Source organism: Mustela erminea, chromosome 9, assembly GCF_009829155.1.
Source record: "Mustela erminea isolate mMusErm1 chromosome 9, mMusErm1.Pri, whole genome shotgun sequence".
Classification (NCBI taxonomy): domain Eukaryota; kingdom Metazoa; phylum Chordata; class Mammalia; order Carnivora; family Mustelidae; genus Mustela; species Mustela erminea.
This window is the reverse complement of record NC_045622.1, coordinates 94,665,727-94,683,437: the sequence shown is the minus strand read 5'-3', so window position 1 is coordinate 94,683,437 and position 17,711 is coordinate 94,665,727. Positions and strand designations below refer to the sequence as shown.

Here is a 17,711-nt window from a genome sequence, read left to right as displayed (position 1 = left end):
ATCAAGGGCCCACATCGCAGCATGTGGTGAGAAGTCAGTGCCTTGCTGGCCTGGAGCGGGGTGGACAGCTCTTCCCACGGTCACACCAACCCAGCAGGTATATGGGACTCTCTGAGCTCAGGACCCCAGGACAGTGCCCTAAACCCTAGGTCCTGCATTCCGACCCCCTCTTCCTTTGGTATCAGGCTGACCCAACTCCACACGTCTGCTGAGACTCGGCACTCTCATGTGCCAGCTCCACGGAGTGCATGCCTGGACTCTTTCAATGATCCCACAAAGTGAGAAGCACTGTCCATTGTACAGATGAGAACACCAAGGCTCAGGGAAGCCAAGCAACCTGCCCAATATCCCAGGGCTTGTAAGCACGCCGCTCAGCTCACTCCAAATCCTGTGCTCCACCTGGCTCTGGGGGCAGCTTTCAGATAGAGAGAAGGGCAGAAGGAGCACTGGACTGGGAGTCCAGAGCCCGAGCCTCCTACCCTGCAAGTCACTTCCTCTCTCTGGCCTCAGCATCTCCCTCTGCAAAATGATGGAGCAGTTTCACGACTTGTCAGTTCCTTCCATCAGGCTTGAACTTGAACTGGATGGGCCTCTGGAGGGCAGAAGGGACAGCCTGACTAAGACGCTGGAAGTCTGCAGGGGTCCAGGCTCTAGCAGACCCCTCCTCGGCCCACTGAGGCAAAGCTGCTCTCCATGGAAGGGCCTGGCTTCGGCTGGCTCTGGCTTTGTAGCAATTAAGGGGCATAATAAATATGGCAGCTCATAAACGGGCTACGTATATTTATTACATACCGCGCTCGTTACAGATTACATCTAATGGGTAGCTTGCGGCGTGCTGGGCTCCTAGACAAATGTAGTAAAGGGAGTGTGTCTCCTGGGAAGAAGAGCCTCTGACAACCTCAGAGGTGAGCAGGTAGAAAAAAAGAGATGATGGGAGCCAGAGGGCGGAGGGAGACCCAGAGGCCAAGTTTCCACTCCAGGGTGAGGGGTGTGAGTGGAGAGAGGGTGTTGGGGCCTGACCAGGGATTGAATCCCACCCCACCAAGCCTAGCTGGTGGCGGGGGGCATGTTCCTAAACCGTACACATCTGCATTTCTTTGTCTTTAGAATTAGTATAAAAATAATGGTTTCCATGCGATGCATGGAAAATACAGAGCGCGGGGCTCAGTAAAATGACAGCTGACGCTAGAACAGCCAGTTATCAGCGGGCGGATATTAAATTCTTACCATGGGCCAACGGATAGGCACAATCTCAATCCTCCTAAAGTTCCAGGATAGAGGTAATGTCATCTCCACTTATCAGGTGAGGAGATTGAGGCTCAGAGAGGTGCCATCCCTCATCCACACTGTGTGACTCATGTCACACAGCACAGAAGTGCCTGAGTCAGGATTTGAACCCATGTCTGTCTTCATCATCATTTTCGATAAGTGCTAATTCCCTTGCCCCCTTCACCTACTCTCCTCCACGATTCAAGCCTGTCTTCATACCTCCAAGGCCACCTCATTTCTCCCTGTCCAGGGCAATCAGCCTTCTGGGTCATTAGCCACCGCCAGGGTGAAATCACAAGACCGATGCCTGTCAGTTCCACCTGCTACCAGGCGTTTCTGAGTGTGGGACACATCTCCTGAGCCAACTAGCGGGACAAGAGGGACAGACCAGGGAACCTCTGGTACCTGCCTGGGTCCAGTGAGAGCTCCAGTCACCCACAATGCCTTTGGAAGTTAAGCGAATCACAGCCCAGTTCCTTAATTTACCTCAAAGGAGGGTGGGACAGAGACAGTCTCCGGAAGGTGAGCTGGGAAGAATCATGAAACTATGAGGTCCAAGGGCTTAGCTGTTTCTCAGAAATGATGTTCAAAGGCACTTATGAAGGAGCAAGGGAGGTCTCTCTGCTGAAGGGAGAAGATACACCCTCCCTGGGGCCGGGGGTGAAAGGCCCACTGGGGTTTCCTCAAATCCCTGGAGGTGACAGCGACCTGGTGGGGAGCCTGGCCCTTCTACTTTCCAGCCTCACAGCCTTGGACAAGCACAGAGCTTCTCTGGGTCTTTCCTTTCACATCTGTGAAATGGGGCCAGGAATGCTGGCCTCCTCAGGAAATCGTCTGCACCGAAGATTGAACGGGCACAGACGCAGAGCTCCTGGCACCACGCCTGGCACTCGATGGCTCTGTCCGTTCTTCCTTCCCTGCCCCCCCCCCCGAGGCGGCTCCTCTCCCTCCTACTCTCCCAGACACCAATATACAGGCCAAGTTCCCCACAGAAGGACAAGAGAGGACTCAGATACGGAGGAGGATTTCTGAGTGGGGAGAGCGGTTCTCAAACGGGATTCCCTGAGACTAACAATTTCCTAAAGCTATTTTCAGGATTGCGAATAAACACTCAGAAACCATCTGCTCGGCACCGGCTGCCTCAAGGGGCAAGGAGCTTGGGTTTGGGGGGCAATTAAACCAGCCCAGGGTGGGGACCTTACTTCTTGGGTTGTTCAGAAGTTCTGGCCCCCCGCTATGTATGACTTTGCCGTACAAAAATGCAAGAGAAACTGCAGTGTATACCCAGGAAATGACTGGTAAAGGCGGCACTGTTTGCTAGAGAAAATCCTTTTATGTCTTGGGTCCCAGAGGGATGAATTGTGGGAGTTGATGTTTTAGGCAGACTCGGCTTCGTGTGCGTTCAACTCCCCACGTGCAGGGGAGTGGGCGAGGAGCTGCGGTCCCAGCTGCCCTTCCACGCAGGGGTCCCGCCCCAGGGTGAGCATGGGGGTGGGCGTGGGGGGCTTGCTGTCCTGGATCTCACGGTCTCAAGGCTCCTGTTATGGTGTACCCTCTCCTGGCCTAGTGACGGCTCTGGACTCACAGACGAGTGTTTCATCGTACAACGTGACCCCAGACACAAGTGACCATTTCTCGTACAATGAAACCAGGTGGCTCAGAGCTTTAAGGGGATTTAAGCGAAACTTTTCATTTCCCTAACAGAAGTTCTTGGTCATGAGCTGGTAGGGCAGCTCTGACCGGTCGGATCCCCTCACTTTGGAAGCAAGAAAAGAGGCTGAGAAATGGAAAGAGGGTGCAGCCAAGTCAGCAGACCAGTTAGCGATGGATGTGAGCCAAGCGCCCCGGTCTACAAAGGCCAGGTCAGGGCCCTGGGAAAGCGCTCCTGGCTCAGTCCTGTGCTCGCTGATCTCGGTAGCATGAGTCTCCCCTTGTTAGAACTCATGCTCCTTGACGGCGGGGACTTGGTTCATCCACCGCCTGATTCCTAACATCCTGAGCAGTGCCTGGCACACAGTGGGTCCGCCATTCAGATGTCTGAATGGGTGAATAGTGGGAAAAGAGAAACTGAGACAGAAAACAGCACAGATCTTGCAAATCAGAGAAACAAAGAGCGGTCAGAAAGAGAGGGAGAGACAGAGAAAGGCAGACGGCAGGCGGTGACGTGGGCCAAGACAGACTGAGAAAGAGCTGAGGACGAGGCAGGGCATTGTCAGGGGACAGGGCAGCGGTACACAGGGAGAGCGGGGCGCCAAGGCTGTCTTCTTACCTGGGCAGCGCTTTGGGCGTCAGCAGGACAGAATCTCCCGGTCAGAGGGGCTCTTGTGTGTTCTTTTATTGGCCCAGCTTGTCCTAGAAGGGGAAGATATTCAATTACTATAGGAAGTCAGTAAGGAGCAGCCACGTTCTAGAAGCTGTTTATGAAAACCTGCCCTAAGGAGGCACACAGGGCAAGTGTCTTGCTAATCTGGGTCCATTAGCGCTAATGAAAAGCTCTTGGCATCTGGGCCCACTCCAGCTGGGGAGGCCTGCGCAGGGTGCCTGCCCTCGGCCCAGAGGGGGAACCACAGCTTTAAGACACTTTCAGCGTCTGGCACAGGCTCGGTCTGCACTGACACACCGCATGCGGCCAAGGCACTAGGAGGGCAAGCGGGCGTGGTGATCCACACACCTGGACGTCACCTGGGCACCTGTGGGGAGGCCGCAGCAGAGAGTGCCAGCAGGGGTGTGTTCCGCAAACCCCCCTGCCCCAGAAATCCTGGATCCTGGGGGAGAAAAGCAGATGCCGGAAAGCGTTGCTTCAGGCTCACAGAGGACTTAGCCTTCTGGCCGGAGCCAGACCGCAGCAGTGGAAATAAGGGTTGCTCTCAGTTGTCCAAATGGGCCAGATGGAGGCTCGTGTCCAGCCACACCTAGGGGAATCCCATGGCCTGGAAAAGTGAGGCTGTGGAACTTGGGCGGCAAGAGGCATTCTCATGGCGGGGGTTGGGGGAGACTTGGGGGTCTCGGGGGCCCGTTGAGATCCCTTCCCGTTCACATCAGCGGAGGGCTGGTGGACGAAAGACTCCTCTCCATCCACACCTGTACCAGCTCAGGAGACACATTTGAGCACCTACTGTGTGCTGGGTGCCATGTTAGGAACGGGGACATGTGTGAGCCCCCACGGTTAGTGGTGTTTGGGACTGGAGACGCCAGTAAGCTCGCCCTCTGTGTCGGGCGGTGGAAGAAATTAGAGGAAACAAACAAAGGGAAGACAATAGGGCTGGGAACTAACTAGGGGGACTAACTGTCCACGGGTGTAACTCCATTCCACTAGGGGCAGCAGGGCGGAAGAGTGGTTCTCAGGGAAGGGGCGGCCCAGGGGAGCAAGTCTCCAGGAAGCATGGAGGTGAGGCCAGGCAGAGGCCAGCAGGGACCTCCCTCCCTCCTGACAGCTTGTGGATGCCCTGGGAGCCGGTACCTTGATTTGGCTCAAACACACCCACATGGCAGACTTGTCACCTGCCTGCCTCTGGATCTGCCCCAGAACTTTGGGCTACAGGTCACATGTGAGCTCGCTGGGCGCTCACGACACCTGAAAACAAGGATCCCACAGGCACGGCTGTTTCCCAAGAGGAAGCCCTGCCTCCTTGTCATGGGTTATCCCTGCCCCATTGTATGGTGGCTCCTGGGCTGAAATGGACTTACCCCTCTTTGCGGTTCCGACTGCCCTGAAGAGCCTCCCATCTCTCTTTGCCCCTCTTGCTCCCCCAGCCCAAAGCCCGGTGCCTGACTTGTTTCCTGACCCAGCAAAGAGCTGCATGAGGGGATGCTGGCAAAGGGTGGCTGAGGGATGCCTGCCACATGTGTGCCATCACAGCTGGGACGGCACCTGCCTCAGCTGGCTCCCTGGAGACCTTCAGAAAGTCACTGACCCTCCCTGAGATGCCAGGCTCTTCTCTGAAATCTGTGATTCTTGATTTCAAAGGGGGTTGTAAGCATTCATGATATGGGGGCACCCAGGGGGCACCGTCCATTAAGCATCTGACTCTTGGTTTCAGCTCAGGTCATGATCTCAGAGTCCTGGGATCGAGCCCTGAGTCTGGCTCTGCGCTCAGAGTGGAGTCTCTCTCTCTCTCTCTCCCTCTCCCTTTGCCCCTCCCCCCTGCTCACGCTTTCTCTCTCAAATAAATAAATACATCTTAAAAAAAAAATTCGTGATATGAAGCTTGTGAAATTGACTGATATGATACAAAAACCCTTGGAAACCTCCGAGCACTCTTCCCATGGGGAGCTGGTATTACTAGCACCATCATAAATCAGAAGTGGAGTCATCAGTGGAGGTGGGCATAGGTGAGAACTGTGGCAAACGGTCTGGTTGGGATGGCTATAAACATCTTTCCCCCAAGTGGCTCCAAGCTCCGCTACAATTTGCGGTAATTGGCTCTAACGGTAACTCACAGTGTGGTGTGCTAACCACGTAGCAGCGTCTGCTAAGTACTTCTCCTCTGTTCCCCTGCATGCTCTATGCCTACGAGGTCGGCGCCGCTACTATCCCGTGTTCCATACGAGGCAGATTGAGAGAATGGAACGAACTGGCCTGAGTTTGTTCCCATGGCCAGCCAGACATGGTCACGATTCAGGCATAAGCCGCTGGACTCCAGACCAGAGCTCCCGACAAGACACCAGCCCCTGGAGAGGGCACCCGAAAGAGGAAGAGCTACGCCTTGGGCTTCAGAATTTCCAATCTGGGGCTGCTCTGTCCTGAATCAGGCAACCAGGCAGACTCCCAGAGAGCCAGCCAGCATTGTTCCCTATGCCAGCTGGAGGCCCCAGGGGGATGACCCAATCCCGCCACCTCTTGACAGATGGGAGCCCTGAGGCCCAGAGAGGGGCAGAGACGGGTGAGGTCACGCAGCGCCGTGGGGTTCTCCTGTGCAGGCCCCTGCCTGGGCCAGACAGCTTTATTAACCTTGCCCCTCCTACCGCCTGGGATGGCGGCTCCATCCCATCTGCACAGTGCAGGCCTGGGAGGGATCCTCTGATTAAGGAGAACAGCTCAGTTCATAAATCACTCCTTTTACTCTCACTGCCCTCGGCCCCCCCGGGCATAATTTCTGGAGAGAGAGAAGGAGGCAGGTGGACATGAGCAATGGAGAAGCCTCATGAGAGGAAGCAAAATGCCGGTATGGGGTGGGTTAGAGAGCCCAGAAGACTCTTGCAAGAGCCCTGGCCAGGTGAGGCGCTGTGGGCCAGGGCAGAGCCTCAGTGTCCCCCTGGAGCCATCACACCTGCAGCAACCTAGCTTCCCCCCAGCAGGGCTCTGCCCCGCCAAGCTGCGAGACCTGGGCCAGTCTGCCTCCTCAGCAATCAGCAATCGTCTCCTCACCTGCAAGATGGGGGTTTTCAGAGTTGCTGCAGCCCTGGGGATGGGTGGTTGGCGGGGGTGGGGTGGGGGGTAGGGGGAGGGGGATGATGGAGCTGAAAGCACTTTGGTGGCTGCACACCCAGTTCCTTCCTTCCTGCATGGCAGGACCCCGCTAGTGCCAGCCCTGGGCGTGGTCCCAGGCGCAGACACCAGTGGCTTTCCTTCCGCAAGGGCTGACTCAAATCTAGTGCCCGGTCATAACCCCACGCTCAGAGAGGAATGTTAACAGCCATCCCAACCAAGCGTTTTGGGCCCCCCTAAGAAGCAACGGTGGGGCTGGAGAGGGCGTTCGGAGCTGGGGAGGCCAGGGTCCAGGGAGCACCGGGCCCTGATAAGGCACTGGGTCACGGATGTTTACCTAGAGCAATCCTACTCGATCCCACAAAAGGCTCTGCAAAATAGATGATGCCATCGTTATGCCCCTTCACAGCCTGAGAGACCAAGGCACCTCGGGGCTAGAAAGTTCCCGGAGCCAGAACCGACCCGAGATTCGCCAGACTCTGAGACCCGTGTTTGTTTCCTTCATCAGGACACGCACGGGGCAGAGGCTTGTCAGGAGAAAAATGATTCTTGCCATCAAGTTCAAGGATAAGGGGGTGGGTGGGGGGAGTTATTTGCTCGCTAGCTAGGCCCGCTGGGCCTCCTCCCAAGACAGACAGTCTCATAAACAAGCAATTGGCCCGAAATCCTGGCGTGCCTAGTGATGGCACAGACACGGGGACATGGACACAGCTGAGCGGGGGCTCAAATCTAATTAGGCTCCTGGGGGCGGCGCCATGAAGGTTAACCAGGCACAGCCTGCCAGGGATGCAGTGGGGTCCCAGAAAACAGCCAGCCTCCCCTGTTCCCCAGACTCACAGAATCCTGGATGTCGAGGGGACAGAGCCTCTGATCCACAGGGTCTGGGAAGGCCCCATGTCTAGGGTGTGAATTGAGTTAGGCCTGGGCGCTTGATCCCTGCCACAACCCTTTCCCCTATCCCAGAACCCCCATGGGGCTATTTCCATCAGAGACTCTTCAAAGAAGGAAGTGCCTCAGTGAGGGCGACCTCCAACTGCCTCTTTTCTCAGTGGATGCTGAGGCCCAGAGAGGTCCAGGGTCTTGCCCAAAGTCACACAGCACAGCTGGAAGCAGGAGCTCCTGATTTTAAGTCCACTGCTCTTCCCCGACCCCAGGCAGCCTCCCAAGACTGACACCTGAATTCATTTAGCTGAAATGGACACAGCGCATGCCACGTCAGTGAGTCCCCCCATCACCCAGGAGATGGTCATTTCAGCTCCACCAGCAAAGAACCTGAGGCTCAGAGAAGTAATCTCAATGGTCCAAAGTCACTCAGTAGGTTGGAGGAAGGGTTAGGACAGACAAAGCAGGATTCCTTGTCCTTTTGCCCTGGCTGCTTCCGGAGGTGTGGCCCTACGGACTTTGGGCCTGCTGAGGCCCATAGTAACCTTTGCCACAATGCACACTTCCCATTCCCTCCAGGGACCTGGGCTGGACCGAAGCCACAGAAGGGGTCATGCCAGACACAGGACAATGGGTCCATCTTCCTGCCTTGGGGCTCCAACGGCCTGTTTGCAAAGGCCTCTGGGGACAAAGGTGTGCACCCTCCTGCAGAGACTTTCACTTGCCACAGTCAAGGGGCTAAAAACAAGGCAACCATTTTGAACCTGGGCGTGAGCAGAGAAGAGTGGTCATTCAGTGTGCCAGGCACAGGATTTGGCCTTAGGACACCAGAGCCCAAGGGCTGGGAGGAACAAGGGCAGGACAAGTACCAAAGCCAGCCCTCCTCCCAAAGTCCTGCGCTGTCCTTGGGCCTCCCTGAGCCCCGGGGAAAGGTTCCCTGACAGCCTGCCCTGGGATCTGGGGAAAGGGAGGCAGGAGGAAATGAGAGGGCATTCCAAGCAAACAGCAAGGCTCCCAGGCCCCAGGGGACATCATTGAGGGACTGTGACAGGGACACTTGGGTTCTGAGAGATGGTGTAGGTTCCAAGAAATGAGGAAGAAAGCCAGCCTTCCAAGGAGGGAGCAGCCAAGAGATTTTAATGGTCTGGAATTAAATTCTGCCTTTGGAGAGAGCCTGCGGCTTGGTGGGGGCGGGGTGGCGGGGAGGCCACATCTTTTCTGCTTCCCCCAGAGATCTGCGATGGAGATCTAGGAGAGTGGTCAGTGTCCCCTGGTCAGGCGTGGGCGCTCTGGGCCTCCCAGGCGCCCCGCCCCCCACCCCTACCCCACCAGCCCTCCGGTCGCTTTCAAGGAGCAGAGTCTACACAGAGACCAGGAGGAGCCTACAGGCCCAGCATCCTAGCCAGGCTTGCTTCCTGAGGGGCACCCACAGGAAGAAGTGTTGGGGGAACAGCCCCTCCTCTTAGTTTTCTAGTGTATCCTGTGCTGTCTGGAGGGACGCTGCTCCAGAAAGGAGGTCAACCCCATCCAGTGGCCAAGGACACAGGCATGCGGGGCAGGGATGCGGGGTTGGGGAGGGGACCTGTCTAAGGGCACACGGCACAGTCAGGGGCGGAAGACATCGTCCGGACCCCCCAGCTTGGATGGTCCCTGCCACACGTTGGGGACAGCCTTGCCACACGCTGGGAGTGGCCTCGAAACTCTGCCCGGGGAAAGCCCACAGGAAAGGTTGAATGTGGCTGTGGCTCCACGACAGGAAGGGGCAGGGAAGGGGGACACCAGACGTGCTGTCTGAACATACCACTGTTGCCGAGCCTCTCCCACAAGACAGAAGCCCTTGGGTGGCCAGAGCTGTGTCTCCCGCCTCCTCTGAGTTCCTGCAGGGGACACATGGGATATTGGCTGGGGTATTACCGATCTAATAACTGCTCCTGCTTCCTACGTGCCAGGGATGGTGCTGAGCCCTGTTCCCAACATCACCATCAATGGGCCAACTACTCCCAATTCACTGGGGGGTGCGGAGAAGGTGAGTGAGCTCAGAGAAGCTGAGTGAGCATCCCACAGTGGCCCAGCTGGCTTTAGACCCCGGAAGGCGCACTGCTAGGGGCTGAAGCACTGACTGGCTGACGGGCTCTTAGACTGCTCGGGGCAGAGCCAGTGGTGAAGAGAAGGAGCCGGTGGGCGTGAGGGAGTCCTGGGTTCGAGTCTGGAAACCCTGTGTTGCCTCCCCTCTCTAACCCTGAGTCTTTCCCATTTGCCACAGCCAACTGCATCTCTAAGCCTCAGTGGGGAGCAGGAGTCCCTAACCTTCCCTCCATTCCCACATTTCATCCCCCTTCAGGGCCTGGAGCTCCAAGAGACCCCTTGAAAGACTTTGGTAATCCATCCCAAAATATGCAGGGCTGTTGCTGGAGCAACCTGGCTAGGCTACACAGACCGGATTTAAATATTTAATGGCTTCTGGGGTATGAAGGGGGCCTGGGAACAGGGCGGAAAAGGGCACAGGTCTAAAGAGGGGAAGAGGGGCGTGGGGGGAGGGGGGAGAGGGGGAAGGATCAGGGGAGCCCTGGCATCTCCTGCCAGATAGGACCCCGACCTCCCAGGAGGGGGAGGGTGCTGAGGGCTCCAGGCTCTGTGGCTGCCGCTAATGTCCCACAGGATAAAGCAGACTAGGACTGGGAACCAGGCAGTGGGTGAGACCCAGAATTCCACCAGTAGGGGAAGTAGGGTTAATGAGGGGAGGTGCAGGGGGGTTCTCTTTTGTAGGTAGACAAGAGAAACTGACTTTTTAAAAAATAGGGCCTACTGTCCAGTGGCCACCGTGTGAAGTTCTTGCCTGCTCTCCTTTGAACTTCACTATCATCCTATGGGGCAGGCCTAGTATTGGTCCCAAGTCACAGCTGAGAAAAGTGGGATCAGAGACATGCAGTGACTGGCCCAAAGCCACACAGCTGCCAAGTGGCATACATGAACTCAAGGCAGTGGGCTCCAAAGCTGGTGCTTTTTCTGCTCCATCTATCGGCATTCAGGGCCAGAAACACTGCTTCCACTGGTAACAGCAACGGCTAGCATATACGAAGTTCATTTTATGGGCCAGGCAGCACATTAAGGGCTTTGCATGCCCTAATTCACTTAACCCTTATGATGACACTGGGAGGTAGGCACTGTTAGACCCATTTCACAGATGTGGAAGCTGAGGCCCCCAGGGGGAAGTAAGACAGCAGCATCACAGGTAAGAAGGGGAGGCAGGATTCAGGCCCCCCGCCCCCGGTCCACTCTGGAGCTGGTTCTTTTCATCCAGTTCTCTTACCCCACATTCAGAAATGTGTGTAAGAAAAACAATAAATGAATTAAAATCAAACTTAAAGTCCTTTTTTGTTTTTTTTTTTTTTTTTTGCCCCGGAGCTTTGACTGCATCCTCCAAAGTTGGATAGGATGGCAAGAGGAAATTCTTCCAACGACTTAGCAATATGAGCCAGCTTGAGGCTTGCCTTCACTGACTTGCTCTCCATACAAGGCACATGTGCAGAAACCCACACGGACCACAACGCGACCCAGCCACGCAGACCTGCGCTCACAGACAGACAGACACACGTGCTCGGACACATGTACAAATAAATACACAGACACACACACATAGATACCCAGACAGATAGAGCTACGTATACACAGACCAGAAAGCACACGTGCACACACACACACACACACACACACACACAGACAGGTCGACTGGGTCCTTTCTGCCTGATTGAATGAACTACAGTATCACTAAAAAGACAACCAGAGTCATCTGGCCCACACCTCTGCCAACGTCAAGGATAGCTAAACAGGCAAACCGAGCTGAACTTAGTCTTAAAGATCTTCCATAAGGAAGATAAACCTGTGATTTTATTCTGATGTCTCCTCAAGGAGGGAAGTCCCTCCTGGCATCTAAGGAAATTCTGTCCGGCTTGACATCAATCACAAGCACAATGCTTTCCCTCAATACCCCGCTTTACCCCTCCCAGAGCCCTCCCAAACTTAGCCCTTCCTTCTTCCTCACAACTATCCAGCAAGGCAGGCAGGGTGGAGATGATTTTAATTTACAAGGAGCAGGGTTCAGAGGAGTTAAGGAGACGATTTTAATTTACAGAGAACAGGGCTCCCTGTAACTCCCTGAGCAGGGCTCAGAAGAGTTAAGGAGCTTGCCTGAGGTGACACAGCTCCTGTTCAAGGTGGGTGTGGATCCCAGGTGTGGTGCCTTCCCTTTGGCGGCCATTATTTCAATGACCCGGGTTGCTGTCAATGTCCTGTCAATTTCGCTTTGCTCCTCTCTGCCCTGAGCTTCTTAGTATCTCAGCCTGTGTGTTCAGTGAGGGGACTTCTCTGGTCCTGGCTCACGTCCATCCTGCCTATGTGATGCTTGGTGCAGCATGGAGGGGAGGCCCCTCAAAGCTGGGTTATCCCAGGTGATCCTGAAGCTTCCCTATCCCGAGTTAGCGGGTTTCCTGTACTGGGGCAGACTGGGTAAGGCTCCCCGCTCCTTCTCCCCGCTCCTTCTCCCCCAATGGGGTGGGAATCCCTGAACTCCCCTGTACCCCTCCCCCCCGCGGCCCAGGAACTGTCCCTGGAGCAGAAATCAAGCCTGCTCCCTCCCCCTCCTAGCCTCCTGTCCAGGGCGGTCCTTGCCGCAGTTATATTTGCTAGGCAATAAATATTAGAGGCACTGGGTCTTCCCAGGGCAACTGCATTGAGTCTAGTCACCTGGCCCGAATTAGGGAGGCCACAACCCCTTCCCATAAGGAGAATGACTATAGGTATGTGCAGCTCAAGTTTTGGAGGGCAAACACCCAAAAAACCGAGAGAGACCGTGTCAAAGCTCCTGTGTGGCTGAGAAGAGCCTGTGAGGAAATGAATCAAAAAAAAACCTGGGGCGGGGCCTGAGCAGGGGACAGGCTGGAGTCAGAGAGCCCTGTTTTCTTTCTTCCCCATAAAAAATTAACCCAGCTGCTCCTCGGAGGAGGGTCCTGAAGAAGGATGCAGGTCAGGGGTGGGGGAGGGAAAAGGCTGGGCTTGGGTGGAGACAGGGACCGGGGGTGTGGGGGTGTGGGGGCTCAGACAAAGGGGAATGAAGGCATCCTCCAACCTCCACAGAAGCCCGTCACCAACCCCACCAAACATCATTACTCTCAAGCCAGGAAAGATGCTGGCAACCTTGCCCGGAAGCTTTGGGGGTGAGCAAGCATTCGGTCTTACGGGGCGCCAGAAGAGGATTTCTACTTCCTTCTGACAAAATCCTAATAATGAAAAATAAAACTTCATCAGGTCCTGGTTTCTCCATCTGTCCAATAGCATAGAAATCCCCACCTCGAGTTCTTCCCGTGAGCTGGTGCTGGGCAGGATGGAAGACCTCGGGAAGGGGACAGAAGAGGATCTGCCAGGGACTCATCTGAGGCAGAGGTGGCAACTTTTTCCTTAAAGAGCCAGACAGTAAATATTTGAGGCTTTGCAGACATATTGCTTCTGTCACAATGATTCAACTCTGCTTTGTTGGAGAAAGTGGCCACAGATCACATGTAAAGGAATGGTCATGGCTGGGGGCCAACCCAAGTTTATTTATAAAAAAAAACAAGGCAGGATTTGGCTCACTGATTGCAGAGCCCTGGCCCTAAGGAATATTTGGGGACTGACCTTGGGTTAAAACAGCAGATTAGAAGTGAATGTGGGGGGCGCCTGGGTGGCTCAGTGGATTAAGCCGCTGCCTTCGGCTCAGGTCATGATCTCAGTGTCCTGGGATCGAGCCCCGCATCGGGCTCTTTGCTCAGCGGGAGCCTGCTTCTCTCTCTCTCTCTCTCTCTCTCTCTGCCTGACTCTCCGCCTACTTGTGATCTCTCTCTGCCAAATAAAAAAAAAAAAAAAAAAAAAAGAAGTGAATGTGGTCCCCCCCACCCACCAACCACTCGGCAGGGGGCAGAGAATGGGAGAGAACAGGGCCGGGTGTTCCGAGAACTGGGTTCCAGCCCTGTGTCCAGGCTAGGCAGCCGCTGTCAATTCATAACACCTCTCTGAGCCTCAGTGGCTTCACTGGGCACACAAGGATAAAGATGGAAGCAGCTCCAGGTTATGGGGAGGGCCCAGGATATGGGGAGGACCTAAGCTCCCCCTAAGGTTATGGGGAGTGCCTAAGGGGGCCCTTGTGGGTGGAGAGCAGTGCCCTCAGCAATCAGCAAACCCTGGCCTAGAGGCTAAGTTAACCACAGCAAGCAGGGCTCTGGCTGTGCCTCTGGCAGCTAGTCAGGGGTGGCATGCGAGGGTCTGAGTGTCTGAGGGTCTGAACAGCCCTTGGGGGAGCTTTCCAGCTGAAGGGGTTGGAGGAGTTGGAACTGGTCACCCTCTGATGCACCTGGCCGTACTGTCTTGTCTGAATCCTGGAATGCATCCTTTGTCAAGCACTCTTTGGAGTGGGGCTCCCCTGCACCAGGACTGCCAGAGGACCAGGAAGGCTGACTCCATGGACCTGGCCCTGCTACTGCTGAGTCCATCACATGGAGATACCATGTCTGGCCAGCCCTGGTGGGCCTGCCTGCTGCAGGTCTTCTGTGGTTCTAACAAATGACAGATGACCCAGGCAGAGCCTATTCTAAGCCAAGGATGCGCCCTCTGATTCACCTCTTGTGCCTGGGAAGGCCTAACAGCAATGAGAAGGGGCAGAGAGGCTGGTGGATGGTGTTGCCAACTCTGAGCCAGTCATGGCCTTTGCATCCCCAGGGAAGGGAGGAAGGTGTTGATGATGGCGATGATAAGCTAGCATTGACAGAGTGCTTACTACGTGCCAAGCATACGTCTCAACACTTCATATCGATTAACTCATGTCATTTTTGCAACAGTCTCTGAAGCAGGCACAATTATTATGCCCATTTTACAGACAGGGAAATGGAGGCACAGAGAATTGGAGTAACTTGGCCAGACTGGCACAGCTATTAGGCTGGCATTAGAACCCAGGCAGTTAGTTCCAGCATCTGGGTTTAGAGGGTGTCTAAGATGTCTCAGAGCTGGTGGGGTAAGCCATGGAATTCTCCAGAATTAGGAAACCCACTAGAAAAGAGGGAAAAGTGGGGGGCTTGGGACCTAGGCTTTGCTTTGCCACCAGTCAGCAGCATAATCTTGAGCAAGTTACTCATCCTCTGTGGGCTGCCCTGGGGAGGCAGTGGCCAAAGGCATTAGAGGGACAGGGGGACTCCTCTCTCCCACTCACTACCAGTGTGGCTGTGCCCTCCATGAGCCTCTGTGGACCTTGTAGTCTCATGGTCACGGGAGCGCTGATGAGATCACTCTGCCTGAGACATGAGAACGCTCTCGAGAAGCTGGAGCCCTACCGTCATTCATCTAGAAGCCACACCTCCTGTTCGGCCATCTGAGGCCCCGAGCCAAGTTCATGGCTCTCAGCGCCAAGGCTGAGCACACATCTAGGGATCATGGGCTCCACTTCCAGGTAGAAAGGATTCAAGGATCGCTCTTTTAGGAACGGAAATGGTGGTCTGAATACGTGACACACAGACCCCATCATTTATAAACATGCAAACACAGCCCAGTCCGCAGCCTACAGAGGAATCCGGGGGACAGGGTTTAGGAAGGCTGGCTGAAAGCAGCACTTGGGGAGCAGAGGAAGGTGGGACTCACCCCTTACGGACACAGGATCACAAGTGCATGAGCTTGGCAGTGAAGGCCCCATGCTCTCTGTGCACACTGGGGCTGCTCTGTGGCACACACAGCAGGCGTGCCAGCACTCCCCACCCCCCGTGTGTCCTCTGCACTGTGGGGGTGAAAGTCCTCAGAAGGAGCTTCAGGCTGAGCTCAAATCACCTGTTTTGCAGTTCCTGAGGTCAGGATATAAGGTATGTCCTTGGTCCTGTTATCTGGGTTCAAGTTCCAACTTTATGGCCAGCCTCTGCCTGTCCATCTTAGAGTCCTCTCTCTGCCTCTGTCTGCTCTCTGTCCCCCTTCTAAAAGTGATGGCGAGTGTGTATGCACTCGCATACACACACACACACACACACACACACACACACACACGCACTCTGACCATTTCCTGGGGAGGTGGAAGGCTACCTGTTTATGTCAGCTGCCATACTCCCCTGAAAACATACCTCACCAGGCCTGGACACAAATCCCCTAACCCTTGCCCTGGAACTGTGACTCCCAGCAGGTGGCGGCCACAGTTAATTTAGAGGCTCTGCATGTCTGAGCACTTCTACAAAGCTGGCTTGCTGGAGGCAACCTCAGGGCAGCTGGAGCCCCCGCTGGGAGGAGGGGGTCTTGGGGTGCCTCCTTGCTGGGAAGAGGAAGAACCCGGCAGGTGTTTCATTTCCCCCCTGGCAGCCCCATAATTAAGAAAGGAAGCCTCAGCAAGTTCATGGGGCAGGAGCCACAGAGGGATGGGGCGGGGGCAGGGGTGGGGGTGGGGGCACAAGGAGCAGGCTTTACAAGGAGGCTGTGTGACAAGGAGGCTCCAGTGTGACCTTGAGCAAGTCACTTCCTGTCTGCGCCCCTCTAAGGAGACTTCAGAGCCACTAGGCCCTGACCACACGGGCAGAGCTAGGTCACGTCTAGGAGGACCCAAACAGCAGGATATACAGTAGCTATCTAGAGCACCGGGAAGATGATTCTGAGCTTCGCTTGAGGCCGTTATCCCATGGGATGCTCCATCCTTGGTGTAATTCTGAACAGCAAATGTTGGAGAAGAAAGTCCGTGGGAAACCGGTCTCCTGCAGAGGCATCATACGGGGCTTTCTAAGGCAGGTGTTCCAGTCAGAGTTAACCCCAAAGAGAACTCGGATCCCATTACCCGAGGGACAAGGGGTGTCAGGGGTGGGAATAAACCTTCTCCTCACTCTGTGCCCCCCGGGGCAGGCCGTGCCTCCCAGGTCAGTTGGGGTGACACAATGCGGGTGCACTTAGAAGCAGGCCCTGCATGCAGCAGGGACCCCTGCCCCGGGAGGGCCCCCTCGCATGCTGGGCTCCACGCGCCTTCACCTGCACCTCAGCAGAACCTTCGGCAACATTCTGAGGTATGGATACCTTGGATGCGTGAACTGGAAAGCCAGGCATTTCCAGCCCTCTCTCTGCTACTTTGCAGTGACCTCACCCCATTTTAAAGTTGGGGTTCTCTCTGCAACATGGATTTAGGGATCCTTGGGGCAACCTTAGTGGTGATGCCCAGCTGCCCGGCTGTGCCCAGAGGGGACTGACCTTCCCAGGCAGCAGCAGGCCCAGGACTGCATGATCAGCCAGTGATGTGCGGCCCCAGAAAAGTAGGCAGCTTCTCCCTCTACCACACTCTGTCTCCTTCTCAGCTTCTTCCCCTGGGCAAGGCTCGGCTGATGGGGCTGGGATGGAGCAGGAGGCTGTCCAGTCAGAGGAGGCGAGCCATCCCTCAGCAACAGTGGAGAGCCCGGCCCGGATCCTCCTTCTCCCTCACCCCACAACAGCCATACTGGTCTCTTGCACATGGCAAGCACATTCCTACCTCAGGGCCTTTGCACCTGCTGGTCCTTCTGCCTGGGACCCTCTTTTCCTCAGCTATTCCACATGGCATAATCCCTTGTTTTTTTCAGGTCTCTGATCATATCTTCAGGGAGACCATCCCTGACCATCCGCAGCCCCTCTCCCACCAGCCTGAAATGGTCCCTCTCCCGAGCCACTGTCTGTCCCTTTGTGGTTCCTGTTATTTATCTTCTTTCCCCTTCCTTCTAATGCAGGAGGGGAGTAACTCTGTCCTCCATGTTCATTGCTGAGTCCCAGCTTCTGGTATGGTGCCTGCTGCAGAGTGGGTGCCCAGTGGATGTTTGGGTAAGGCAGGAACGAAGGAAGGGAGGAAGGAATGAATCTCTGTGTGGGCCTCTTTCACAAATTTCCGATTTAACTCTTGTTTAAAAAACCACCAAAAGACGCAGGACCAGCTCTAATCTGTGGGACCCAGTAAAAATGAGGGACCTCTTAGGCAAAGGCTAAGAATTTCAAGATGGCAACAGGAGAGCATTAAGCCAAGTGTGGGGCCTCTCTAAGCATTGGACGCCCCCCAAACCCCCCAGCTCTGCAACTGCCCTGATTGCATACTCTGACTCCGGCCCTGGGGACTTATTACCACTGCCGT

The 17,711-nt window shown here is 55.4% G+C and overlaps 1 protein-coding gene across 6 annotated transcripts in view; it reads right to left on the bottom strand.

The window, feature by feature from the left end:
* Positions 1–17,711, bottom strand: part of TSPAN18 (tetraspanin 18) — a 175,867-nt gene that overhangs the window by 20,871 nt on the left and 137,285 nt on the right. For 5 of the 6 annotated variants that reach the window (XM_032356509.1, XM_032356506.1, XM_032356510.1 and 2 more), the window contains one exon: positions 3,539–3,621. The gene's annotated coding sequence lies outside the window, so the exon portion shown is untranslated. Of the gene's footprint in view, positions 1–3,538; positions 3,622–9,380; positions 9,460–17,711 lie in introns of those variants that run through there. The other variant, XM_032356511.1, reaches the window with a different exon arrangement.